The sequence below is a fragment of the Ascaphus truei genome, unplaced genomic scaffold (genome assembly GCF_040206685.1).
Source record: "Ascaphus truei isolate aAscTru1 unplaced genomic scaffold, aAscTru1.hap1 HAP1_SCAFFOLD_3020, whole genome shotgun sequence".
Classification (NCBI taxonomy): domain Eukaryota; kingdom Metazoa; phylum Chordata; class Amphibia; order Anura; family Ascaphidae; genus Ascaphus; species Ascaphus truei.
In genome coordinates, this window is record NW_027455985.1 from 1 (window position 1) to 27,205 (window position 27,205).

At 45.4% G+C, this 27,205-nt stretch overlaps 3 long non-coding RNA genes across 3 annotated transcripts; 1 reads left to right on the plus strand and 2 right to left on the minus strand.

Annotated features, from left to right (window-relative positions):
- Positions 1 to 10,560: 10,560 nt before the first annotated feature.
- LOC142483156 (uncharacterized) lies at positions 10,561 to 11,977 on the minus strand. Its single transcript, XR_012797257.1, has 2 exons — positions 11,922 to 11,977; positions 10,561 to 11,084 (listed from the first exon to the last, which is right to left on the minus strand). It is a non-coding gene; the product is annotated as an uncharacterized LOC142483156 (long non-coding RNA).
- Positions 11,978 to 12,380: 403 nt separating this feature from the next.
- On the minus strand, positions 12,381 to 25,758 carry LOC142483157 (uncharacterized). Its single transcript, XR_012797258.1, has 3 exons — positions 25,680 to 25,758; positions 24,256 to 24,321; positions 12,381 to 12,500 (listed from the first exon to the last, which is right to left on the minus strand). It is a non-coding gene; the product is annotated as an uncharacterized LOC142483157 (long non-coding RNA).
- Positions 17,934 to 19,756, plus strand: LOC142483158 (uncharacterized). The gene is made up of 2 exons (XR_012797259.1): positions 17,934 to 18,395; positions 19,233 to 19,756. It is a non-coding gene; the product is annotated as an uncharacterized LOC142483158 (long non-coding RNA).
- Positions 25,759 to 27,205: the final 1,447 nt, after the last annotated feature.

Below are 27,205 nucleotides of genomic sequence, written 5' to 3' on the forward strand. Positions count from 1 at the left end.
GAGAGAGAAAGTGTGGGGGGGAGAGAGAGTGTGTGCGGGAGAGAGAGAGAGTGTGGGGGAGAGAGAGAGAGTGTGTGGGGGAGAGAGAGAGAGCGTGGGGGAGAGAGCGTGGTAGAGAGAGAGCGCGTGGGAGAGAGAGCGCGCGTGGGAGAGAGAGCGCGCGTGGGAGAGAGAGCGAGAGAGAGTGTGGGGGAGAGAGAGCGAGTGTGGGGGAGAGAGTGTGGGGGAGAGAGAGTGTGGGGGAGAGAGAAAGTGTGGGGGGGAGAGAGAAAGTGTGGGGGGGAGAGAGAGAGTGTGCGGGAGAGAGAGAGAGAGTGTGTGGGGGAGAGAGAGAGAGTGTGTGGGGGAGAGAGAGAGAGTGTGTGTGGGGGAGAGAGAGAGAGTGTGTGGGGGAGAGAGAGAGAGTGTGTGGGGGAGAGAGCGCGTGGAGAGAGAGCGCGCGTGGGAGAGAGAGTGAGAGAGCGAGAGAGCGTGTGTGGGGGAGAGAGAGTGTGTGGGGGAGAGAGAGAGAGTGTGGGGGAGAGAGAGAGAGTGTGGGGGAGAGAGAGAGTGTGGGGGAGAGAGAGAGTGTGGGGGAGAGAGAGAGTGTGGGGGAGAGAGAGAGTGTGGGGGAAAGAGAGAGAGTGTGGGTGAGAGAGAGTGTGGGTGGGGAGAGAGTGTGGGTGAGAGAGAGAGAGTGTGGGTGGGGAGAGAGTGTGGGGGGGAGACAGTGTGGGGGGGAGAGAGTGTGGGGGGGAGAGAGTGTGGGGGGGAGAGAGTGTGGGGGAGAGAGAGTGTGGGTGAGAGAGAGAGTGTGGGTGAGAGAGAGAGTGTGGGTGAGAGAGAGAGAGTGTGGGTGAGAGAGAGAGCGTGGGGGTGAGAGAGAGTGTGGGGGCGAGAGAGAGAGAGTGTGGGAGAGAGAGAGAGAGTGGGGGAGAGAGAGAGTGTGGGGGAGAGAGAGAGTGTGGGGGAGAGAGAGAGTGTGGGGGAGAGAGAGAGTGTGGGGGAAAGAGAGAGTGTGGGGGAGAGAGAGAGAGTGTGGGGGAGAGAGAGAGTGTGGGGGAGAGAGAGAGAGTGTGGGGGAGAGAGAGAGAGTGTGGGGGAGAGAGAGAGAGTGTGGGGGAGAGAGAGAGAGTGTGGGGGAGAGAGAGAGAGAGTGTGGGGGGAGAGAGAGAGAGTGTGGGGGGAGAGAGAGAGAGTGTGGGGGAGAGAGAGAGTGTGGGGGAGAGAGAGAGAGTGTGGGGGAGAGAGAGAGTGTGGGGGAGAGAGTGTGGGGGAGAGAGAGTGTGGGGGAGAGAGAGTGTGTGCGGGAGAGAGAGAGAGAGTGTGGGGGAGAGAGAGAGAGAGTGTGGGGGAGAGAGAGAGAGTGTGTGGGGGAGAGAGAGAGAGCGTGGGGGAGAGAGCGTGGGAGAGAGAGAGCGCGTGGGAGAGAGAGCGCGCGTGGGAGAGAGAGCGCGCGTGGGAGAGAGAGAGCGAGAGAGAGTGTGGGGGAGAGAGAGCGAGTGTGGGGGAGAGAGAGCGAGTGTGGGGGAGAGAGTGTGGGGGAGAGAGAAAGTGTGGGGGGGAGAGAGAAAGTGTGGGGGGGAGAGAGAGAGTGTGCGGGGGAGAGAGAGAGTGTGGGGGAGAGAGAGTGTGTGGGGGAGAGAGAGAGAGTGTGTGGGGGAGAGAGAGAGTGTGTGGGGGAGAGAGAGAGTGTGGGGGGGAGAGAGCGCGTGGGAGAGCGCGCGTGGGAGAGAGAGAGCGAGAGAGCGAGAGAGAGAGTGTGTGGGGGAGAGAGAGAGAGTGTGTGGGGGAGAGAGAGAGAGTGTGGGGGAGAGAGAGTGTGTGGGGGAGAGAGAGAGTGTGGGAGAGAGAGTGTGGGTGGGGAGAGAGTGTGGGGGGGGAGAGAGTGTGGGGGGGGAGAGAGTGGGGGGAGAGAGTGTGGGGGGGAGAGAGTGTGGGGGGGAGACAGTGTGGGGGGAGAGAGTGTGGGGGGAGAGAGTGTGGGGGGGAGAGGGAGAGAGTGTGAGGGGGAGAGAGAGAGTGTGGGGGGGGAGAGAGAGAGTGTGGGGGGGAGAGAGAGAGTGTGGGGGGGAGAGGGAGTGAGTGTGGGGGGGAGAGGGAGAGAGTGTGGGGGGGAGAGAGAGTGTGGGGGGGAGAGAGAGAGTGTGGGGGGGAGAGGGATGGAGTGTGGGGGGAGAGGGAGAGAGTGTGAGGGGGAGAGAGTGTGGGGGGGAGAGAGTGGGGGGGAGAGAGAGAGAGTGTGGGGGAGAGAGAGAGAGAGTGTGGGGGGGAGAGAGAGTGTGGGGGGGAGAGAGAGTGTGGGGGGGAGACGAGTGTGGGGGAGAGAGAGAGTGTGGGGGGGAGAGAGAGTGTGGGGGGGAGAGAGAGAGTGTGGGGGGGAGAGAGAGAGAGTGGGGGGGAGAGAGAGAGAGTGGGGGGGAGAGAGTGTGGGGGAGAGAGTGTGGGGGGGAGAGAGTGTGGGGGGGAGACAGTGTGGGGGGGAGAGAGTGTGGGGGGGAGAGAGTGTGGGGGGGAGAGGGAGAGAGTGTGAGGGGGAGAGAGAGAGTGTGGGGGGGAGAGAGAGAGTGTGGGGGGGAGAGAGAGAGTGTGGGGGGGAGAGGGAGTGAGTGTGGGGGGGAGAGGGAGAGAGTGTGGGGGGGAGAGAGAGTGTGGGGGGGAGAGAGAGAGTGTGGGGGGGAGAGGGATGGAGTGTGGGGGGAGAGGGAGAGAGTGTGAGGGGGAGAGAGTGTGGGGGGGAGAGAGTGGGGGGGAGAGAGAGAGAGTGTGGGGGAGAGAGAGAGAGAGTGTGGGGGGGAGAGAGAGTGTGGGGGGGAGAGAGAGTGTGGGGGGAGACGAGTGTGGGGGGAGAGAGAGAGTGTGGGGGGGAGAGAGAGTGTGGGGGGGAGAGAGAGAGTGTGGGGGGGAGAGAGAGAGAGTGGGGGGGAGAGAGAGAGAGTGGGGGGGAGAGAGTGTGGGGGGGAGAGAGAGAGAGTGTGGGGGGAGAGAGAGAGAGTGTGGGGGGAGAGAGAGAGAGTGTGGGGGGGGAGAGAGAGAGTGTGGGGGGGAGAGAGAGTGTGGGGGGAGAGAGTGTGGGGGGGAGAGAGAGTGTGGGGGGGAGAGAGAGTGTGGGGGGGAGAGAGAGTGTGGGGGGGAGAGAGAGTGTGGGGGGGAGAGAGAGTGTGGGGGTGAGAGAGAGAGTGTGGGGGTGAGAGAGAGTGTGGGGGGGAGAGAGAGTGGAGAGACAGAGGGGGAGACACAGAGGGGAGAAACGGTGGGTGACATACACAGAGGGTGGGTGATACACAGAGAGAGAGAGAGGGTGGGTGACTGACTGGGGCGGGGGTGACTGACTGGGGGGGTGGCCTGACTGGGGGTGGGGAGGCATGACTGACTGGGGGGGAGGCATGACGGACTCGGGGGGGGGTGACTGACTGGGGGGGGTGGCTGACTGGGGGGGGGTGACGGGGTGACTGACTGGGGTGACGGGGTGACTAGAATAAAAGAATAAAACACGATATTAGTGTATCATGTCCACATTGGGGGATTGGGGGGAAAAAAAGGGGAGGGGGGGAGTGGGAAGGGGGAGTAGGGGGGTGGGGTAGGAGTGGACGGTGGTGGGATGGATGGTGGGTTCCCACTAACTAATCACAGAATACATAGAATATATGGATCCAGTGACTCACACGGGCTTGTGTGGTGACTCTCCCTCAACGCTGACTGGTGTGGGTAAATACAGACTCATATACTGGAGTCTCAGATATACATTAAACTCACACGGCCTGATGTGAGTCCTTGCCCTCAGAGGGTAATGTCCTGTATGGATGGTGTCCTGTTGTTTCAGCAGAGTTGTCCCCCGATGGGTGTGGTGTGTGAGTGTCTCCTCTCCCCGTATCCCAAATGACCAAAAAGCAATGTGCAAACCAAAAGTCAAAATGAATTAAAAGGTCTTTAATGGGTTAACAGTGAAGACATGTGCATACACTATGCATACATGTTGTGGTGCTTAAAAGGTATAAAACAATATATGACACGATAACACAATGAACTACACTGGCGACACACTTTATTCGAGCTCGGCTAGTCCCACGAATTTGGGTATACCCGGGTGTATTGAGGTTTGTGACTGTTTTCTGCCCGAGTGCATTGAGGTATTTTCCAGGCAGGGATTGAAGCATTTTATTCCCGCTGGCTGCAATACTGCACAGTATATATATATATACTGCATTACAATTCATGAATTTATGCCATCTGGTAGACACGCGAAGCATTGCAGCCTATTAAATCCTAATCATTATCATTTAACAGATCAGCCGCCCGTCAGCCAGGCATGAACCCAGGCTGGGAAGGCAAACGCAACGGGGCTTGTCAGAGGTGAGGAGCGGCGTATTCCAGGTATCTGCCAGGTACATACTGGGTATTTGCTTGAATAAAGTGTGTCGGTGCAGTAAACAGTATGTGATGTACTGAAGCAAACACAAAAAAGGACTCTCACACTAAACGAATATACAAAATCACTTGCCCAGCATCATCCGCTCAGAGCACTCCTGCACGATCTCCTCCTCCGTTTTTTGCTCCAACTGGCGCGTCCGGCAGCGGAACCGGAAAGGGGGATCTGAACCGGATGTCCTGCAGTGTGCTGGGTCCCTCTGTCAATGAGCTCCGGCAGGGAACTACGCGTTTCGCAATAAGCTTTGTCAGGTTCCTGCCGGATGCTCATTGTGTGCTGCATTTATAGGTGCCCCCATTAGTTTAATTGGAGAAACACCTGGATTAAGGGCATGGTTTAAATTTAGACGGTTATATCTCTTTATAGGAGCTACCTTTGGAAGCCCCTAATGTCAGGGATAGTGAGATGTGCCTGTAAATATAAATAATGGGTTAGATAAGCATATATTAAAATTAGATAAGCATATATTAAAATAAATCAATACATTATAAAAACTACATTTTAAAAAATACTTAGAGATGATCATTGTATTTGTCCTTAGAAGCATTTTAAGTTTAATAAAAAACGGTGGAAATTGGAATTTGATTGGGGTATTTGTGTGATTTGGAATCTTTTAGTTCCTCCGTGTGCAGTATTTTTAAAACCATTCTCTGTTGGTTAAAATCTTTACATATGTAAAACAATAGTGCCACCATGTGGCTGGATGTGAAAATTACCTCAACACTGTCATAACCTAATGGTAAAAGTTAAGCAATCTTGGTAGTGTGGCACACATCCCTTTAAAGTAACTTAAAAATGTGCCAGAGTGTATTACAGCAAAAAATATATTTATGTGACAAAAGTTATAACGAATTACATATTTGACGGAAAAAATATAATATTATTATTATCAAGATGGTTAAAAAACCTTACTGTTTATAGCCACTACATCTGACATAAGGGTAGAACAACCTAGGCACCCAAAATCTTGGTTTCCTCATTCAGCTATCTAAAATGTACCACTCAATATCTCCGTGTTAGTTAAAAGATATTTCAAATGCTGCCACCAAGTGGCCGCATATCGAAATTGCTACTTCAAAACCCTAATATTATCTCTACCACACTGTGGATAGTGCGGTATTCAGTTAAGTGTAGAGTCATTGTTTAAAATATATTGCAAAAGTATATTCCAGCGGATGACGAGAGTATATCAAATATGCATGAGCATGGGTTTACACAGACATTTGATATTAGAAAAACACTTGTATAGGTGATTTCGACGCGGAGCTCTCATGTGGTGAAAAAGTTCAAAATGTTCAAAACGTATAGTCCAGATTCTTCATAACTCCTTTCTAACTTCAATTCATGTTGCAGAGGTTGTCGCAATGGTATGCATCATTTCTGGTCCTCAAGGGTTGGTTCGAGGTAGATTCATATTTGGGACGTGCGCCCTATTGGAGATTGGAGAGGAAGTGGATCAGTGTGTGTTAAAACAAAGAGGTAGATGTAAATGAAATTTAATAAAATAAAATAGTAGATGTTATAGAATAGTAGATGTTTATAAAATATTAAAAAATAAAAGTTGTTTAAAAATTGTTTACAAATGGGGGATTTGGAGCAGATTGATGGGTGTTCAGAGAAAGGCTGCAATGTCTATCTCTACATTGAGGCCTGTGGGTACCAGGCTTTTCAATTTGTAGATCCAAAACGTTTCTTTTCTTGATAGAGATGTCAGTCTGTCGCCTCCCCTCCAATGTGGGGGGACTACTTCAATGCCCCTAAATTCAAGGCCCGATGGATCTCCTTGGTGATGTAGTGCGAAATGCTTAGAGACACTATGTGTCATTAGTTTCCGTCTGATATTCCCTAGGTGTTCCAAAATACGCACCCGCAGGGGTCGACTGGTGCGCCCTACATATTGGAGTCCACAGGGGCAGTTTAAAAGGTAGACTACGAATTCTGATTTGCAATTAATGAAGCTGCCGGTTTTGAACTGTTCTCCTGTTGTATTAGAGCTGAACTGAATTTTTTCCTTACTTCCCTGTTTGCATGCTTTGCATGTATTACATCTATGGAAACCTTTGGCTGTTTGTAGCCAGTTTGAGTCCTGGCCTGTTGTTCTATTCTCCATTCTAAAGAGGCTTGGTGCTAACTTTCTTTTGATGTTATCTGCCCTTTTATAGATGACTTTCGGTTTTTCTGGGAGGTACTCTTTCAGGGTGGGGTCTCCCTGTAGGAGATGCCAGTGTTTATTCAGGATCTGTTGTATGCTTCCTGCATCCTGACTAAACTGTGTTAAGAAAGCGATGCTGAACTCTTCTTTGGGTTTAGGTGGATTAGTTTTAAGGATTTCAATACGTTCGAGCTCCCCTACTTCTCTTATTGCTATATCCATCTTATCGTTATCATAGTTTTTAGCAATGAAACGCTTCTTAAGAATATTGGATTGTTCCCTATAAATATGGTCATCGCTACAGTTTCTCCTAATTCGACGAAACTGTCCTGGGGGTATGTTCTTTAACCATTTTTTGTGGTGGCAGCTAGTGTTAAGTAGGTAGTTGTTACAGTCCACTTTTTTGAAGAAAGTTTTAGTCTTTAGTTTGGTGTCTTCTATGTAAATAGTAAGGTCTAAGAAGTCTACCGTGTTATTTCCTATGCAAGTTGTAAAAGCCAAGTTCCTCTCATTAGTATTAATATAGTTTAAGAAATGGTTCAAGTTTTCACTACTACCTTTCCAGATGAAAAACACATCATCGATGTATCTTCGCCATAGCACGAGATCCGCACCAAATTCATGCTCTGACCAGATGGTATCAGTCTCCCAATTGTCCATGAACAGATTGGCATAACTTGGTGCGAATTTTGTACTCATCGCTGTGCCACATTTTTGTAGGAAATATGTTCCATCAAATTTAAAAAGGTTATGCTTCAGAATAAAATTGATACTTTCTAAAATGAAGCGTCTTTGTTCTATTTTAACAGTTGGGTCTTTTGTTAATGTCCTATTGATGGCTTCAATTCCATCGTCGTGTTTTATGGATGTGTATAATGAAGTTACATCACAAGTGCAGATTTTGTAGTCATCTTGCCAAATTACCTGTTCTAATACATTAAGAATTTGCGTGGTATCTCTTAGATAGGACCGCATCTCCGCAACATATGGTTGTAGAAAACCATCTATATATTCCGATAGTCGCGACGTGAGTGAGCCTATCCCAGAGATGATGGGTCTCCCTGGTGGTGCTTTAATATCCTTATGTATTTTGGGTAAAAAATAAAATATCGGCATAACTGGGAATTTTATATTTAAATAGTCGTATTCTTTTTCATTTAGGACTCCTGTTGTACTGCCTTTGTCTAGTAGGGTGAGGAATTCTATACAGAATTCTTTATGCGGATTCGTCTTAAGACGTGCATAGGTGATGTCGTCAGATAATATCCTCTCTGCTTCTCCCTTATAATATTCAGTGTCCATAATGACAACCCCCCCCCCCCCCCTTTGTCTGCTTGTTTGAATATGATATCCTTATCTTTCTCTAAGTTTTGCAAAGCGATTTTCTCTTTTAGTGTTAAATTGTTCTTCGTTATCTTTGTCGTACCTGAGGTCAGTTTGTCAAAGTCTTCCTGGATTTTTTGGTGGAACACTTCTAGATTATGGCCTTTTGCCCAGCTAGGATAGAATTTGGACTTGTTTTTAAGATTTGAATGTTTAAAATCACTCTCTATGTTTATGTTCGTATCATTACTTACTATCTCCCTAGTTTGTGCGTCTTTGGAAAGAATTTTTTTTTTAAGCGTAAGCTGTCTGATGTATTTGTGTGCGTCTATATACAGATTAAAACTATTCGCCTTAGCAACTGGCGCGAAATTCAGCCCCTTTTTTATAAGCTTACATTCATCTATGTTGAGTTCTTTTTTACTTAGATTAAATATATTGTTTACATCGCTGCTCTTTTCCTGTGTCCTTCTTCCTCCCCGCTTTCCTCGTGTGGTCTTTTTCTGAGTTTTGTGTTTGGTGTTTCTATTTCTTTCTGTTCTTCTACCACTAGAGTGCGATTCTGGGTGGCTATTGGTGGTGGTTTTGCTACTTGGGCCTGTTCTAAAAAATGACCTGTATGTGGTCTGGGTGATCGTTGTTCTCTCACGTGACCTTGCTCCTTATCATGTCTTTCTCTGTATGTTTGCCTCTGTTCCCTGTAAGGTGATTTGCGTTCCCGTCTTGGGCTCTGGTCCCTATATTGTTTGTGGGGTGACCGGTAGTGTCTCCTTTGGCTTTCTTCTCTCTCATAGCGTCTCTCTCTGTATTCCCGATTTGACCCATAGTGTTTGTAAGGTGATCTGTGGTCCCTATCTCTGCTCCTTTCTTTCTCATACCTGCTATCACGTTCAAGTGGTGATCTAGTTCTGTAGTTATATGTTGTTGGCTTAGCAGTGTGATACCTTTCGTGATACTCTTTTGCTTTAGAATAGTATTTATTGTCCTGCCAATGTTCTTCTCTGTTTCTATCATTTTTCTTTGCCTCGTCCCTTTTGTGGCTTCCTGTGTCTTCAATAGTGTGCGTTTTAGTTTCTTTATTCTCTCTAGGGGTTTCTAGGACACCCGCCTCCTGCCTTCTTGGTGGAATTTGTCTAGCCTCTTTATTAAATGATACATTCTTATTGTTTTCATATTTGGGATAGTTCTTATGCCTCTCTGGATTCGTTGGATAGCTTAATGTGTTGGATCTTGAATTCTGGTTTTTATTACTATCTTCTCTACTCCTATATTTGAACATTTTCCTATCCCTTGGGGTGCAAGGTGGGACTAGTGAGACCCGTTGCCATTTGGGGTTTGACCCCACTACATAATCTTCCTCGTCTCGTCTGAATTTTTTGTTCTTTGACTCTATCAGGTTTTTTTCTATGGCGTCTATTTCATCCGCTAGTTTTCTGTCCCTACTTATGAAGGTGGGATTATCTATAGAGGTTTCTAATCTTTTCTGAATTAGTGTGACTTCTCGGTCAATTTCTATTAGTGTCTTTGTATGGTGTTTAATGATAAGTTTCATTAAAGTGAATGAACAGGCATCCATAGCTTCCTCCCATTGTACATTGTATTCTACATCTGCTAATTCAAAGGATGATTTTTTATCAAACCGTAAACCCCTAGGAATACGTTTGATGTCAATGTATTTTTCTAGGTAGACTTTGTCCCAGACCTTTTTGGTCTCCTTCTTAAGTAAATTCTCTAGTTTATCGAATTCATTATTTATTGTTTCTAAGTCTCCCATTTCCGCTGACTCAATTTCTCTCATTTTGTTCTCTATGTTGTTACTTCTAAAAATTCTTTTTGTGAAAACACTCCCCTTGATTTCGACCATATCTTCTATCTCTATGGTTGCTACTTCCATGTTGAGATTTCTAATGTGGGGTGCTGCCACCAGGATGGGATTAGAGAAGTCTGGAGGTTATTTGGACTGGGGCGCTCCCTAAATTTTGTGGCTTAAAAAGTTGTTGTAACGCCTTACTCTGTTAAAAAATGATAAAATATAAAATATGATTTTGGTGTTTGTGGTGCAAAAGGGTGTGTAGAAAAACATATACTGGCCCTTTTAGTTGATTTTGTGGTTGCTGCTTGACCTTGGAGAAGGGAATCCCGTGTCCTTCTCAGCGTGGCAGTAGTGGTGTGAAGATGGTCAGCGCGAACCTCGTGGACCTCACGGATATAGTGGATCCGGATGCAGTATTAAGACAAGAATAAAAGAATAAAACACGATATTAGTGTATCATGTCCACATTGGGGGATTGGGGGGAAAAAAAGGGGAGAGGGGGAGTGGGAAGGGGGAGTAGGGGGGTGGGGTAGGAGTGGACGGTGGTGGGATGGATGGTGGGTTCCCACTAACTAATCACAGAATACATAGAATATATGGATCCAGTGACTCACACGGGCTTGTGTGGTGTCTCTCCCTCAACGCTGACTGGTGTGGGTAAATACAGACTCATATACTGGAGTCTCAGATATACATTAAACTCACACGGCCTGATGTGAGTCCTTGCCCTCAGAGGGTAATGTCCTGTATGGATGGTGTCCTGTTGTTTCAGCAGAGTTGTCCCCCGATGGGTGTGGTGTGTGAGTGTCTCCTCTCCCCGTATCCCAAATGACCAAAAAGCAATGTGCAAACCAAAAGTCAAAATGAATTAAAAGGTCTTTAATGGGTTAACAGTGAAGACATGTGCATACACTATGCATACATGTTGTGGTGCTTAAAAGGTATAAAACAATATGACACGATAACACAACGAACTAAACAGTATGTGATGTACTGAAGCAAACACAAAAAAGGACTCTCACACTAAACGAATATACAAAATCACTTGCCCAGCATCATCCGCTCAGAGCACTCCTGCACGATCTCCTCCTCCGTTTTTTGCTCCAACTGACGCGTCCGGCAGCGGAACCGGAAAGGGGGATCTAAACCGGATGTCCTGCAGTGTGCTGGGTCCCTCTGTCAATGAGCTCCGGCAGGGAACTACGCGTTTCGCAATAAGCTTCGTCAGGTTCCTGCCGGATGCTCATTGTGTGCTGCATTTATAGGTGCCCCCATTAGTTTAATTGGAGAAACACCTGGATTAAGGGCATGGTTTAAATTTAGACGGTTATATCTCTTTATAGGAGCTACCTTTGGAAGCCCCTAATGTCAGGGATAGTGAGATGTGCCTGTAAATATAAATAATGGGTTAGATAAGCATATATTAAAATTAGATAAGCATATATTAAAATAAATCAATACATTATAAAAACTACATTTTAAAAAATACTTAGAGATGATCATTGTATTTGTCCTTAGAAGCATTTTAAGTTTAATAAAAAACGGTGGAAATTGGAATTTGATTGGGGTATTTGTGTGATTTGGAATCTTTTAGTTCCTCCGTGTGCAGTATTTTTAAAACCATTCTCTGTTGGTTAAAATCTTTACATATGTAATACAATAGTGCCACCATGTGGCTGGATGTGAAAATTACCTCAACACTGTCATAACCTAATGGTAAAAGTTAAGCAATCTTGGTAGTGTGGCACACATCCCTTTAAAGTAACTTAAAAATGTGCCAGAGTGTATTACAGCAAAAAATATATTTATGTGACAAAAGTTATAACGAATTACATATTTGACGGAAAAAATATAATATTATTATCAAGATGGTTAAAAAACCTTACTGTTTATAGCCACTACATCTGACATAAGGGTAGAACAACCTAGGCACCCAAAATCTTGGTTTCCTCATTCAGCTATCTAAAATGTACCACTCAATATCTCCGTGTTAGTTAAAAGATATTTCATTTGTAATACAATGCTGCCACCAAGTGGCCGCATATCGAAATTGCTACTTCAAAACCCTAATATTATCTCTACCACACTGTGGATAGTGCGGTATTCAGTTAAGTGTAGAGTCATTGTTTAAAATATATTGCAAAAGTATATTCCAGCGGATGACGAGAGTATATCAAATATGCATGAGCATGGGTTTACACAGACATTTGATATTAGAAAAATACTTGTATAGGTGATTTCGACGCGGAGCTCTCATGTGGTGAAAATGTTCAAAACGTACTGCACCGACACACTTTATCCGAGCAAATACCCGGTATGTACCTGGCAGATACCTGGAATGCGCCGCTCCTCACCTCTGACAAGCCCCGTTGCATTTGCCTTCCCAGCCTGGGTTCATGCCTGGCTGATGGGCGGCTGATCTGTTAAATGATAATGATTAGGATTTAATAGGCTGCAATGCTTCGCGTGTCTACCAGATGGCATAAATTCATGAATTGTAATGCAGTATATATATATATACTGTGCAGTATTGCACCCAGCTGGAATAAAATGCTTCAATCCCGGCTTGGAAAATAACTCAATGCACTCGGGCAGAAAACAGTCACAAACCTCAATACACCCGGGTATACCCGAATTCGTGGGACTAGCCGAGCTCGAATAAAGTGTGTCGCCAGTGTATAGTCCAGATTCTTCATAACTCCTTTCTAACTTCAATTCATGTTGCAGAGGTTGTCGCGATGGTATGCATCATTTCTGGTCCTCAAGGGTTGGTTCGAGGTAGATTCATATTTGGGACGTGCGCCCTATTGGAGATTGGAGAGGAAGTGGATCAGTGTGTGTTAAAACAAAGAGGTAGATGTAAATGAAATTTAATAAAATAAAATAGTAGATGTTATAGAATAGTAGATGTTTATAAAATATTAAAAAATAAAAGTTGTTTAAAAATTGTTTACAAATGGGGGATTTGGAGCAGATTGATGGGTGTTCAGAGAAAGGCTGCAATGTCTATCTCTACATTGAGGCCTGTGGGTACCAGGCTTTTCAATTTGTAGATCCAAAACGTTTCTTTTCTTGATAGAGATGTCAGTCTGTCGCCTCCCCTCCAATGTGGGGGGACTACTTCAATGCCCCTAAATTCAAGGCCCGACGGATCTCCTTGGTGATGTAGTGCTAAATGCTTAGAGACACTATGTGTCATTAGTTTCCGTCTGATATTCCCTTATATTCCCATATATTCGTTTAGTGTGAGAGTCCTTTTTTGTGTTTGCTTCAGTACATCACATTGTGTTATCGTGTCATATATTGTTTTATACCTTTTAAGCACCACAACATGTATGCATAGTGTATGCACATGTCTTCACGGTTAACCCATTAAAGACCTTTTAATTCATTTTGACTTTTGGTTTGCACATTTCTTTTTGGTCATTTGGGATACGGGGAGAGGAGACACTCACACACCACACCCATCGGGGGACAACTCTGCTGAAACAACAGGACACCATCCATACAGGACATTACCCTCTGAGGGCAAGGACTCACATCAGGCCGTGTGAGTTTAATGTATATCTGAGACTCCAGTATATGAGTCTGTATTTACCCACACCAGTCAGCGTTGAGGGAGAGACACCACACAAGCCCGTGTGAGTCACTGGATCCATATATTCTATGCATTCTGTGATTAGTTAGTGGGAACCCACCATCCATCCCACAACCGTCCACTCCTACCCCACCCCTCTACTCCCCCTTCCCACTCCCCCCCTCCCCTTTTTTTCCCCCCAATCCCCCAATGTGGACATGATACACTAATATCGTGTTTTATTCTTTTATTCTTGTCTTAATACTGCATCCGGATCCACTATATCCGTGAAGTCCACGAGGTTCGCGCTGACCATCTTCACACCACTACTGCCACGCTGAGAAGGACACGGGATTCCCTTCTCCAAGGTCAAGCAGCAACCACAAAATCAACTAAAAGGGCCAGTATATGTTTTTCTACACACCCTTTTGCACCACAAACACCAAAATCATATTTTATATTTTATCATTTTTTAACAGAGTAAGGCGTTACAACAACTTTTTAAGCCACAAAATTTAGGGAGCGCCCCAGTCCAAATAACCTCCAGACTTCTCTAATCCCATCCTGGTGGCAGCACCCCACATTAGAAATCTCAACATGGAAGTAGCAACCATAGAGATAGAAGATATGGTCGAAATCAAGGAGAGTGTTTTCACAAAAAGAATTTTTAGAAGTAACAACATAGAGAACAAAATGAGAGAAATTGAGTCAGCGGAAATGGGAGACTTAGAAACAATAAATAATGAATTCGATAAACTAGAGAATTTACTTAAGAAGGAGACCAAAAAGGTCTGGGACAAAGTCTACCTAGAAAAATACATTGACATCAAACGTATTCCTAGGGGTTTACGGTTTGATAAAAAATCATCCTTTGAATTAGCAGATGTACTGCACCGACACACTTTATTCGAGCAAATACCCGGTATGTACCTGGCAGATACCTGGAATGCGCCGCTCCTCACCTCTGACAAGCCCCGTTGCATTTGCCTTCCCAGCCTGGGTTCATGCCTGGCTGATGGGCGGCTGATCTGTTAAATGATAATGATTAGGATTTAATAGGCTGCAATGCTTCGCGTGTCTACCAGATGGCATAAATTCATGAATTGTAATGCAGTATATATATATATACTGTGCAGTATTGCAGCCAGCGGGAATAAAATGCTTCAATCCCTGCTTGGAAAATAACTCAATGCACTCGGGCAGAAAACAGTCACAAACCTCAATACACCCGGGTATACCCGAATTCGTGGGACTAGCCAAGCTCGAATAAAGTGTGTCGCCAGTGTAGAATACAATGTACAATGGGAGGAAGCTATGGATGCCTGTTCATTCACTTTAATGAAACTTATCATTAAACACCATACAAAGACACTAATAGAAATTGACCGAGAAGTCACACTAATTCAGAAAAGATTAGAAACCTCTATAGATAATCCCACCTTCATAAGTAGGGACAGAAAACTAGCGGATGAAATAGACGCCATAGAAAAAAACCTGATAGAGTCAAAGAACAAAAAATTCAGACGAGACGAGGAAGATTATGTAGTGGGGTCAAACCCCAAATGGCAACGGATCTCACTAGTCCCACCTAGCACCCCAAGGGATAGGAAAATGTTCGAATATAGGAGTAGAGAAGATAGTAATAAAAACCAGAATTCAAGATCCAACACATTAAGCTATCCAACGAATCCAGAGAGGCATAAGAACTATCCCAAATATGAAAACAATAAGAATGTATCATTTAATAAAGAGGCTAGACAAATTCCACCAAGAAGGCAGGAGGCGGGTGCCCTAGAAACCCCTAGAGAGAATAAAGAAACTAAAACGCACACTATTGAAGACACAGGAAGCCACAAAAGGGACGAGGCAAAGAAAAATGATAGAGACAGAGAAGAACATTGGCAGGACAATAAATACTATTCTAAAGCAAAAGAGTATCACGAAAGGTATCACACTGCTAAGCCAACAACATATAACTACAGAACTAGATCACCACTTGAACGCCGTGATAACAGGTATGAGAAAGAAAGGAGCAGAGATAGGGACCACAGATCACCTTACAAACACTATGGGTCAAATCGGGAATACAGAGAGAGACGCTATGAGAGAGAAGAAAGCCAAAGGAGACACTACCGGTCACCCCACAAACAATATAGGGACCAGAGCCCAAGACGGGAACGCAAATCACCTTACAGGGAACAGAGGCAAACATACAGAGAAAGACATGATAAGGAGCAAGGTCACGTGAGAGAACAACGATCACCCAGACCACATACAGGTCATTTTTTAGAACAGGCCCAAGTAGCAAAACCACCACCAATAGCCACCCAGAATCGCACTCTAGTGGTAGAAGAACAGAAAGAAATAGAAACACCAAACACAAAACTCAGAAAAAGACCACACGAGGAAAGCGGGGAGGAAGAAGGACACAGGAAAAGAGCAGCGATGTAAACAATACTGTATATTTAATCTAAGTAAAAAAGAACTCAACATAGATGAATGTAAGCTTATAAAAAAGGGGCTGAATTTCGCGCCAGTTGCTAAGGCGAATAGTTTTAATCTGTATATAGACGCACACAAATACATCAGACAGCTTACGCTTAAAAAAAAAATTCTTTCCAAAGACGCACAAACTAGGGAGATAGTAAGTAATGATACGAACATAAACATAGAGAGTGATTTTAAACATTCAAATCTTAAAAACAAGTCCAAATTCTATCCTAGCTGGGCAAAAGGCCATAATCTAGAAGTGTTCCACCAAAAAATCCAGGAAGACTTTGACAAACTGACCTCAGGTACGACAAAGATAACGAAGAACAATTTAACACTAAAAGAGAAAATCGCTTTGCAAAACTTAGAGAAAGATAAGGATATCATATTCAAACAAGCAGACAAAGGGGGGGGGGGGTTGTCATTATGGACACTGAATATTATAAGGGAGAAGCAGAGAGGATATTATCTGACGACATCACCTATGCACGTCTTAAGACGAATCCGCATAAAGAATTCTGTATAGAATTCCTCACCCTACTAGACAAAGGCAGTACAACAGGAGTCCTAAATGAAAAAGAATACGACTATTTAAATATAAAATTCCCAGTTATGCCGATATTTTATTTTTTACCCAAAATACATAAGGATATTAAAGCACCACCAGGGAGACCCATCATCTCTGGGATAGGCTCACTCACGTCGCGACTATCGGAATATATAGATGGTTTTCTACAACCATATGTTGCGGAGATGCGGTCCTATCTAAGAGATACCACGCAAATTCTTAATGTATTAGAACAGGTAATTTGGCAAGATGACTACAAAATCTGCACTTGTGATGTAACTTCATTATACACATCCATAAAACACGACGATGGAATTGAAGCCATCAATAGGACATTAACAAAAGACCCAACTGTTAAAATAGAACAAAGACGCTTCATTTTAGAAAGTATCAATTTTATTCTGAAGCATAACCTTTTTAAATTTGATGGAACATATTTCCTACAAAAATGTGGCACAGCGATGAGTACGAAATTCGCACCAAGTTATGCCAATCTGTTCATGGACAATTGGGAGACTGATACCATCTGGTCAGAGCATGAATTTGGTGCGGATCTCGTGCTATGGCGAAGATACATCGATGATGTGTTTTTCATCTGGAAAGGTAGTAGTGAAAACTTGAACCATTTCTTAAACTATATTAATACTAATGAGAGGAACTTGGCTTTTACAACTTGCATAGGAAATAACACGGTAGACTTCTTAGACCTTACTATTTACATAGAAAACACCAAACTAAAGACTAAAACTTTCTTCAAAAAAGTGGACTGTAACAACTACCTACTTAACACTAGCTGCCACCACAAAAAATGGTTAAAGAACATACCCCCAGGACAGTTTCGTCGAATTAGGAGAAACTGTAGCGATGACCATATTTATAGGGAACAATCCAATATTCTTAAGAAGCGTTTCATTGCTAAAAACTATGATAACGATAAGATGGATATAGCAATAAGAGAAAAGTAGGGGAGCTCGAACGTAGTGAAATCCTTAAAACTAATCCACCTAAGCCCAAAGAAGAGTTCAGCATCGCTTTCTTAACACAGTTTAGTCAGGATGCAGGAAGCATACAACAGATCCTGAATAAACACTGGCATCTCCTACAGGGAGACCCCACCCTGAAAGAGTACCTCCCAGAAAAACCGAAAGTCATCTATAAAAGGGCAGATAACATCAAAAGAAAGTTAGCACCAAGCCTCTCTAGAATGGAGAATAGAACAACAGGCCAGGACTCAAACTGGCTACAAACAGCCAAAGGTTTCCATAGATGTAATACATGCAAAGCATGCAAACAGGGAAGTAAGGAAACAATTCAGTTCAGCTCTAATACAACAGGAGAACAGTTCAAAACCGGCAGCTTCATTAATTGCAAATCAGAATTCGTAGTCTACCTTTTAAACTGCCCCTGTGGACTCTAATATGTAGGGCGCACCAGTCGACCCCTGCGGGTGCGTATTTTGGAACACCTAGGGAATATCAGACGGAAACTAATGACACATAGTGTCTCTAAGCATTTCGCACTACATCACCAAGGAGATCCGTCGGGCCTTGAATTTAGGGGCATTGAAGTAGTCCCCCCACATTGGAGGGGAAGCGACAGACTGACATCTCTATCAAGAAAAGAAACGTTTTGGATCTACAAATTGAAAAGCCTGGTACCCACAGGCCTCAATGTAGAGATAGACATTGCAGCCTTTCTCTGAACACCCATCAATCTGCTCCAAATCCCCCATTTGTAAACAATTTTTAAACAACTTTTATTTTTTAATATTTTATAAACATCTACTATTCTATAACATCTACTATTTTATTTTATTAAATTTCATTTACATCTACCTCTTTGTTTTAACACACACTGATCCACTTCCTCTCCAATCTCCAATAGGGCGCACGTCCCAAATATGAATCTACCTCGAACCAACCCTTGAGGACCAGAAATGATGCATACCATCGCGACAACCTCTGCAACATGAATTGAAGTTAGAAAGGAGTTATGAAGAATCTGGACTATACGTTTTGAACATTTTCACCACATGAGAGCTCCGCGTCGAAATCACCTATACAAGTATTTTTCTAATATCAAATGTCTGTGTAAACCCATGCTCATGCATATTTGATATACTCTCGTCATCCGCTGGAATATACTTTTGCAATATATTTTAAACAATGACTCTACACTTAACTGAATACCGCACTATCCACAGTGTGGTAGAGATAATATTAGGGTTTTGAAGTAGCAATTTCGATATGCGGCCACTTGGTGGCAGCATTGTATTACAAATGAAATATCTTTTAACTAACACGGAGATATTGAGTGGTACATTTTAGATAGCTGAATGAGGAAACCAAGATTTTGGGTGCCTAGGTTGTTCTACCCTTATGTCAGATGTAGTGGCTATAAACAGTAAGGTTTTTTAACCATCTTGATAATAATATTATATTTTTTCCGTCAAATATGTAATTCGTTATAACTTTTGTCACATAAATATATTTTTTGCTGTAATACACTCTGGCACATTTTTAAGTTACTTTAAAGGGATGTGTGCCACACTACCAAGATTGCTTAACTTTTACCATTAGGTTATGACAGTGTTGAGGTAATTTTCACATCCAGCCACATGGTGGCACTATTGTATTACATATGTAAAGATTTTAACCAACAGAGAATGGTTTTAAAAATACTGCACACGGAGGAACTAAAAGATTCCAAATCACACAAATACCCCAATCAAATTCCAATTTCCACCGTTTTTTATTAAACTTAAAATGCTTCTAAGGACAAATACAATGATCATCTCTAAGTATTTTTTAAAATGTAGTTTTTATAATGTATTGATTTATTTTAATATATGCTTATCTAATTTTAATATATGCTTATCTAACCCATTATTTATATTTACAGGCACATCTCACTATCCCTGACATTAGGGGCTTCCAAAGGTAGCTCCTATAAAGAGATATAACCGTCTAAATTTAAACCATGCCCTTAATCCAGGTGTTTCTCCAATTAAACTAATGGGGGCACCTATAAATGCAGCACACAATGAGCATCCGGCAGGAACCTGACGAAGCTTATTGCGAAACGCGTAGTTCCCTGCCGGAGCTCATTGACAGAGGGACCCAGCACACTGCAGGACATCCGGTTTAGATCCCCCTTTCCGGTTCCGCTGCCGGACGCGTCAGTTGGAGCAAAAAACGGAGGAGGAGATCGTGCAGGAGTGCTCTGAGCGGATGATGCTGGGCAAGTGATTTTGTATATTCGTTTAGTGTGAGAGTCCTTTTTTGTGTTTGCTTCAGTACATCACATACTGTTTAGTTCGTTGTGTTATCGTGTCATATTGTTTTATACCTTTTAAGCACCACAACATGTATGCATAGTGTATGCACATGTCTTCACTGTTAACCCATTAAAGACCTTTTAATTCATTTTGACTTTTGGTTTGCACATTGCTTTTTGGTCATTTGGGATACGGGGAGAGGAGACACTCACACACCACACCCATCGGGGGACAACTCTGCTGAAACAACAGGACACCATCCATACAGGACATTACCCTCTGAGGGCAAGGACTCACATCAGGCCGTGTGAGTTTAATGTATATCTGAGACTCCAGTATATGAGTCTGTATTTACCCACACCAGTCAGCGTTGAGGGAGAGACACCACACAAGCCCGTGTGAGTCACTGGATCCATATATTCTATGTATTCTGTGATTAGTTAGTGGGAACCCACCATCCATCCCACCACCGTCCACTCCTACCCCACCCCCCTACTCCCCCTTCCCACTCCCCCCCTCCCCCCCTCCCCTTTATTTTCCCCCCAATCCCCCAATGTGGACATGATACACTAATATCGTGTTTTATTCTTTTATTCTTGTCTTAATACTGCATCCGGATCCACTATATCCGTGAGGTCCACGAGGTTCGCGCTGACCATCTTCACACCACTACTGCCACGCTGAGAAGGACACGGGATTCCCTTCTCCAAGGTCAAGCAGCAACCACAAAATCAACTAAAAGGGCCAGTATATGTTTTTCTACACACCCTTTTGCACCACAAACACCAAAATCATATTTTATATTTTATCATTTTATCATGTAAGGCGTTACAACAACTTTTTAAGCCACAAAATTTAGGGAGCGCCCCAGTCCAAATAACCTCCGTGACGGGGTGACTGACTGGGGTGACACACATACACACACTCTCCCATGCATGCATGCACACACATACACACACTCTCCCATGCATGCACATGCACACACACACACACACACACACACACACACACACACACGACAGGGGGTAGAAGAGGAAAGGCCGCACGACCGAGCACCACCACTGACCCGCTCGCTCCCCCCCCCCCCCCCCCCCGCGACCATCTCCCGCCCTGCGCGGACAGCCACGGGACAGTGGAGAAGCGGAGACAAAGTAGGTAAGGGGGGAAAACCCCCGCTACCATCTCCAGCCCCGCGCGGGGATCAGGCGAAGCGGCGCGGGAAGCCGGGGTAAGCGGGGAACACCCCCACTACCATCACCCGCCCCCCAAGGGTATCGCGGGAAGCCGGGGTAAGTGGGGAAGCCCCCCACTACCATCACCCGCCCCCCAAGGGTATCGCGGGGAACATCCCCACTACCATCACCAGCCCCGCGCGGGTATCGCGGGAAGCCGGGGAACACCCACTACCATCACCCAGGGATCGGGGGAGGCCGGGGGGGGGGGGGGAGAAGGGGGGGGACACCTCTGCCCCGCGCGGGAAGCTGGGGTAAGCGGGGGCCAGGGAGAGAAGGGGGAACACCCACGCTACCATATCCAGCCACGCGCGGGTATCGGGGGTTGGGGGGAGAAAGGGGGAACTGCAGGAGGCAGGGAAGGAGCAGAGGGGATGGAGGATTGGAGAGTACTTACGCTCGTACTCTCCAACAGATCTCCGGCCAGAAAAAATGGCCATACGTTGGGGGCCGGCTCATATAGAGCCTGGCCGCGCGCCCACAAAGCCTGGGAGCGCGCGCCAATCAGCAGTCAGGTAGGGGGAGTTTTTTTTTTTTTTTTGTTTCAGGCAGCTAGAGCGGGAAAATTTCAGCGCGAGCAGGGAAATTTAAAAAAATAAACACGTGTGCTGCTTGGGCCAATATTTACTCGCCCAGGGGTTAAATCCACCCGCCCCGGGCGTGTAAATGTATAGGATTGTCGAACACTGTATATATATATATATATATATATGTGTGTGTGCGTGTGCGTGTGTGTGTGCTTGTGTGTGTGTGTATGTGTGTGTGTGTATGTGTGTGTGTGTATGTGTGTGTGCGTTTGTGTGTGTGTATGAGCAGAGCAGTGACGTCACCAGCTCCCCAAGCAGGAGCGCCGGGTGTCCTGGCTATTTCGCAAGCTCACGCGGGGAGTGCTGCGGGCAAGTTGAGCGCGCTTCAAAGTCTCTTTTTTTTCCACTCTTTCGCCAGCACACATAGTTTTTATTCTTGACAGTATTAGATTTTCACTTACGCACAATTATTTTTTCTTTGACCAGCAGTATTATCTCCAAACACGTGGGACAGCTATGGGGACATCCTTTGCCCCCTCCTACGCCAACTTGTTCATGGGTTGGTGGGAGATGTCCCACGTGTTTGGAGATTCCAATCCCTTCAGGCGTCATGTGGTGTTTTACAAACGCTACATTGACGACCTGATTTTGATCTGGAGTGGTGGGGAGGAAGACCTTTTGAGGTTCTTTGAATACCTGGCAGACAATACTCTCAACTTGAAATTTACTCACACATATAATAAAAACCACATTTACTTTCTAGATTTAAATTTATATGTGGATATGGAGTATAATATTCAATCAGACATCTATAGAAAGGAGAATGCCAGGAACTCATTACTTCATTATAACAGTTGTCACGCACGCCCTCTGGTTAAGGGCATTCCAAAGGGGCAGTTCCTGCGATTACGCCGTAACTGCTCCACATTGGAGGCCTTTATCCACAGGGCGAAAGAGATGAGGAGGAGGTTCCTGTCGAGGGGATACGATGGTGCAGACCTTGATCAGGCATATCAGCATGCACTGAATATGGATAGGAATACCCTCACCAACATAGCAGCCAACAGTACCCAGATAGATACACAGGCCGAGAACACAGAAGCGCCATTCTTTATTACAAACTATAGCGAACAAGCAAACTCAATTAAAACCATCATACGCAAACATTGGGCCACACTTTCACTAGACCCTTTACTAAATAAAATGGCATGTGTGGGACCCAAAATAGTGTTCCGTAGAGCAGCTACGCTAGGGAATCTTCTGTCACCCAGTTTGCTGAAAACTACTAATACTAACCAGAATAAACTGTCTTTCTTTCCAAAATTGATTGGATCATTTAAATGTGGGCACTGTAAGATTTGTCCCAAAATGAAGAAAGTTAAACATTTCACTGATAAACTTGAAACACGGAAATATCAGATAAAAACCTTTATGTCATGTCAGACCAATTATGTCATATACTTGTTACAATGCGGATGTAAAAAAACAGTATGTGGGGCTTACCAGTAGAGCCTTAAAAATTCGCATTCTAGAACACTTAAGGCTCATCAAGAATTCAGACATGACACATCCGGTCCCAATCCACTTTAACAACTGTCCATTGGGTTCTGTGGACAATTTCAGTTGTTGCGCTATAGAACATGTAGTCCTCCCCCCTCGGGGAGGGGATAGAATCAAGCTCCCACACCAAAGGGAGGCGCACTGGATCCACACATTAAACACATTACAACCCAGTGGACTTAATGTGGATTGGGATCTACGATGTTTTCTTTAAGAGATATATAAGAGTGTTATACGTGGAATGCAAATATGTACATATTATGGTCTTCTTTAGAACAGAACGTCTATTGTGTATTTCTGATTTATTCTCTGCACTGTCCCTCCCTTAGCCTTTCCCCCTCCCCTCCCCCCTCCTCCCCCCCCTCTCTCTTTCCCTCCCTCACACTTCTCATCCCCCCCCCTTCCATACCTCCCCCCCTCCTCTTTTCCCCCCCTTCTCTCCCCCCCCCCCCCTTTTACCCTTGTTTCTCTCCCTTTCCCACCTACCTTCCCTTGATTCACTGGTCTATAAGTCACAAATATGTCTAAATAAAGCATTAGGAAGCCCCTATATGTATGACTGACTAATCGGTATATAACTTGGGTTATTGTGAATCTAGTGTTGAGTATATTCCACTTGCAGTGTTTGCAACAGCTTTTTATGTTTATTCATATACCTGGAATGTGCTGCCAAATAGTCTTATCATTTTGCTACTGTGTATGTCTGAATATATAATTTAGATGCTCTCTGTGCATATAATATGTTTATAGTGAGCTGCACAGACATTAAATACTTTAAATAGCATGATATTAGCTAACAGGCATATAGCACTGAAGGGGTTAAAGTTTTAATGCCGCTTTCGCGGGCTTTTAGGTATTTAAGAGGCTGTCACCACTTCTCCCCACTCCAAGACGAAGCCCTCTGCGTAAGGGTGAAACGCGTTGAGGGGGAGATGCTGGTGTAGCCCTGGTGTGTGTCAAATAAAGTTATGTTGAACTAGTCATCCGGGAGCCTTTCATTGGACATGCGCAGTTGCGCCGCACTTCTATCCATTTTCTTTTTTTTAAAGCCTGGGTGAAAACTAAACTCGGCAAGCACAGCGCGGTCAGCACGCTCAGCGCTAGCGTGGCCGCAGCCTAAGTGATGAGTAAAATACTTTCCCGCAGCTCCTGCGCTGACTCACTTGCTACATACAGTTGCTTGCTTGCTGGATAGCGCAGTTGTGGGGATAATAATGCCGCGGCCGTGGGTTTGATCCCCACACCGGCCATTCTGCAGCTTTCTTTGCATTTGTTCTGTGTTTTATAAAAGATTATGAGGATGTAAAAGTTTAAATTGATAAACATACCATGAATCGCTCCCTAGGGTCGTCTCAATCAGCGCTGCTCCCTTCCCCCGTTACCACATGAGAACGCTGGGAAATTAAGGGATTTATAGCAGTATAGTGAAATATTAGGAACATTTTGTATGGAGCAGAATAATTAGCACAGGGAAAATAACAAGAAAATAAAGTCCATCATAAGCACAATTATTCACATATTTAATCTACATTCTTAGGCCGCGCTTATAGTACTGGCGACGTCGGCCGAAAACAGAAGCATTGCTGCCGCGTGCACTTATAGTGACATTGTCACGTGAACAAATCAAATTGCCGGAATCCCGCACTGCCACCGCCCGGCGAAACATATCTTTCGCCGGTGGCGACGGCGTCGTCACCCGTCGTGTCGCCATCGACGGCACTATAGGCACAGCCTTAATCATTTTTTCTCTCCCTTACTGAGCCTCTCTCTCCCCATCACTGTGTTTCTCCCGCTCCCCCCTCCTGTCCACTGTCTGTCCCCCCCTCCTCTCCCCCCCCCCCCCTCATAGCTGGAAATTTAGCTCACGTGCAACGCCGGGTCTACACACACACACACACACACACACACACACACACACACACACACACACACACACACACACACACACACACACACACACACACACACACACACACACACACACACACGACATTGTTTATTCAGTTCTTATCCCTTAACCAGCTTCTTCACTAGTAGTTTGGTTCCAGTTCTTATATTTCTCATTATGGGCTTTTAAATGTCTGTTACATTGTATATATATACATGTGCGCTAGCGTCCTTTGTTGCCATGGTAACAAGCATGATACACCTGTGGTCCCGTGGCAACGACGCTCGTTATGAGGGGCAGACCTTGCCGTGACACGTGATGTCACAACCCAGAAGCACCGGCAACCAGATACGCGTGGTCTTACCGGCTAATTTGAGACCTCCACACAACTGGAACGGGGTCTGCTTAATAGCGTTTTGGCGCCAAGTGGGTGGGGGCGAATGTCAGTGTTACATAAATGTCTGTCTGTTATATTTGTGTAACACTGAGGGGCGATGAGACGGAAGGGCTGCCGCCCGGAAACGTTATTTGTTCCTTTCTGTCTGTAAATATACACTACGGCACGTAATATAGTGGGCGCGCTTGCTCCGGCGTGCGCACGTGGCACTTATATATGGCTGTGGTTAGCCAGCCGTTCTATACTAGGGACGCACTAAGTGATGAGTAAAACACTTTCCCGCAGCTCCTGCGCTGACTCGCTTGTTACATACAGTTGCTTGCTTGCTGGATAGCGCAGTTGTGGGGATAATAATGCCGCGGCCGTGGGTTTGATCCCCACACCGGCCATTCTGCAGCTTTCTTTGCATTTGTTCTGTGTTTTATAAAAGGTTACGAGGATGTAAAAGTTTAAATTGATAAACATACCATGAATCGCTCCCTAGAGTCGTCTCAATCAGCGCTGCTCCCTTCCCCCGTTACCACACGAGAACGCTGGGAAATTAAGGGATTTATCTCAGTATAGTGAAATATTAGGAACATTTTGTATGGAGCAGAATAATTAGCACAGGGAAAATAACAGGAAAATAAAGCCCATCATAAGCACAATTTTTCAAATATTTAATCTACATTCTTAGGCCACGCATATAGTACTGGCGACGTCGCCCGAAAACAGAAGCATTGCCGCCGCGTGCACTTATAGTGCCCGCTACGGCGACAAAGCGACATCGCCGTTGCGGAAACTGGTAGCCGGCAAAATTAGATTTTTCAAGGGCCGTCACGTCACTTGAACAAATCAAATTGCCGGAATCCCGCACTGCCACCGCCCGGCGAAACATATCTTTCGCCGGTGGCGACGGCGTCGTCACCCGTCGTGTCGCCATCGACGGCACTATAGGCACAGCCTTAATCATTTTTTCTCTCCCTTACTGAGCCTCTCTCTCCCCCTCACTGAGCCTCTCTCTCCCCATCACTATGCCTCTCTCCCCCTCACTGAGCCTCTTCCGCTCCCCCCTCCTGTCCACTGTCCGTCCCCCCCTCCTCTCCACTGCCCCCCCCCCCCTCATAGCTGGAAATTTAGCTCACGTGCAACGCCGGGTCTACACACACACACAAACACACACACACACACACACACACACACACACACACACACACACACACACACACACACACACACGACATTGTTTATTCAGTTCTTATCCCTTAACCAGCTTCTTCACTAGTAGTTTGGTTCCAGTTCTTATATTTCTCATTATGGGCTTTTAAATGTTTGTTACATTGTATATATAAATGTGCGCTAGCGTCCTTTGTTGCCATGGTAACAAGCATGATACACCTGTGGTCCCGTGGCAACGACGCTCGTTATGAGGGGCAGACCTTGCCGTGACACGTGATGTCACAACCCGGAAGCACCGGCAACCAGACACGCGTGGTCTTACCGGCTAATTTGAGACCTCCACACACCTGGAACGGGGTCTGCTTAATGGCGTTTTGGCGCCAAGTGGGTGGGGGCGAATGTCAGTGTTACATAAATGTCTGTCTGTTATATTTGTGTAACACTGAGGGGCGATCAGACGGAAGGGCTGCCGCCCGGAAACGTTATTTGTTCCTTTCTGTCTGTAAATATACACTACGGCACGTAATATAGTGGGCGCGCTTGCTCCGGCGTGCGCGCGTGGCACTTATATATGGCTGTGGTTAGCCAGCCGTTCTATACTAGGTAAAACACTTTCCCGCAGCTCCTGCGCTGACTCGCTTGCTACATACAGTTGCTTGCTGGATAGCGCAGTTGTGGGGATAATAATGCCGCGGCCGTGGGTTTGATCCCCACACCGGCCATTCTGCAGCTTTCTTTGCATTTGTTCTGTGTTTTATAAAAGGTAACGAGGATGTAAAAGTTTAAATTGATAAACATACCATGAATCGCTCCCTAGAGTCGTCTCAATCAGCGC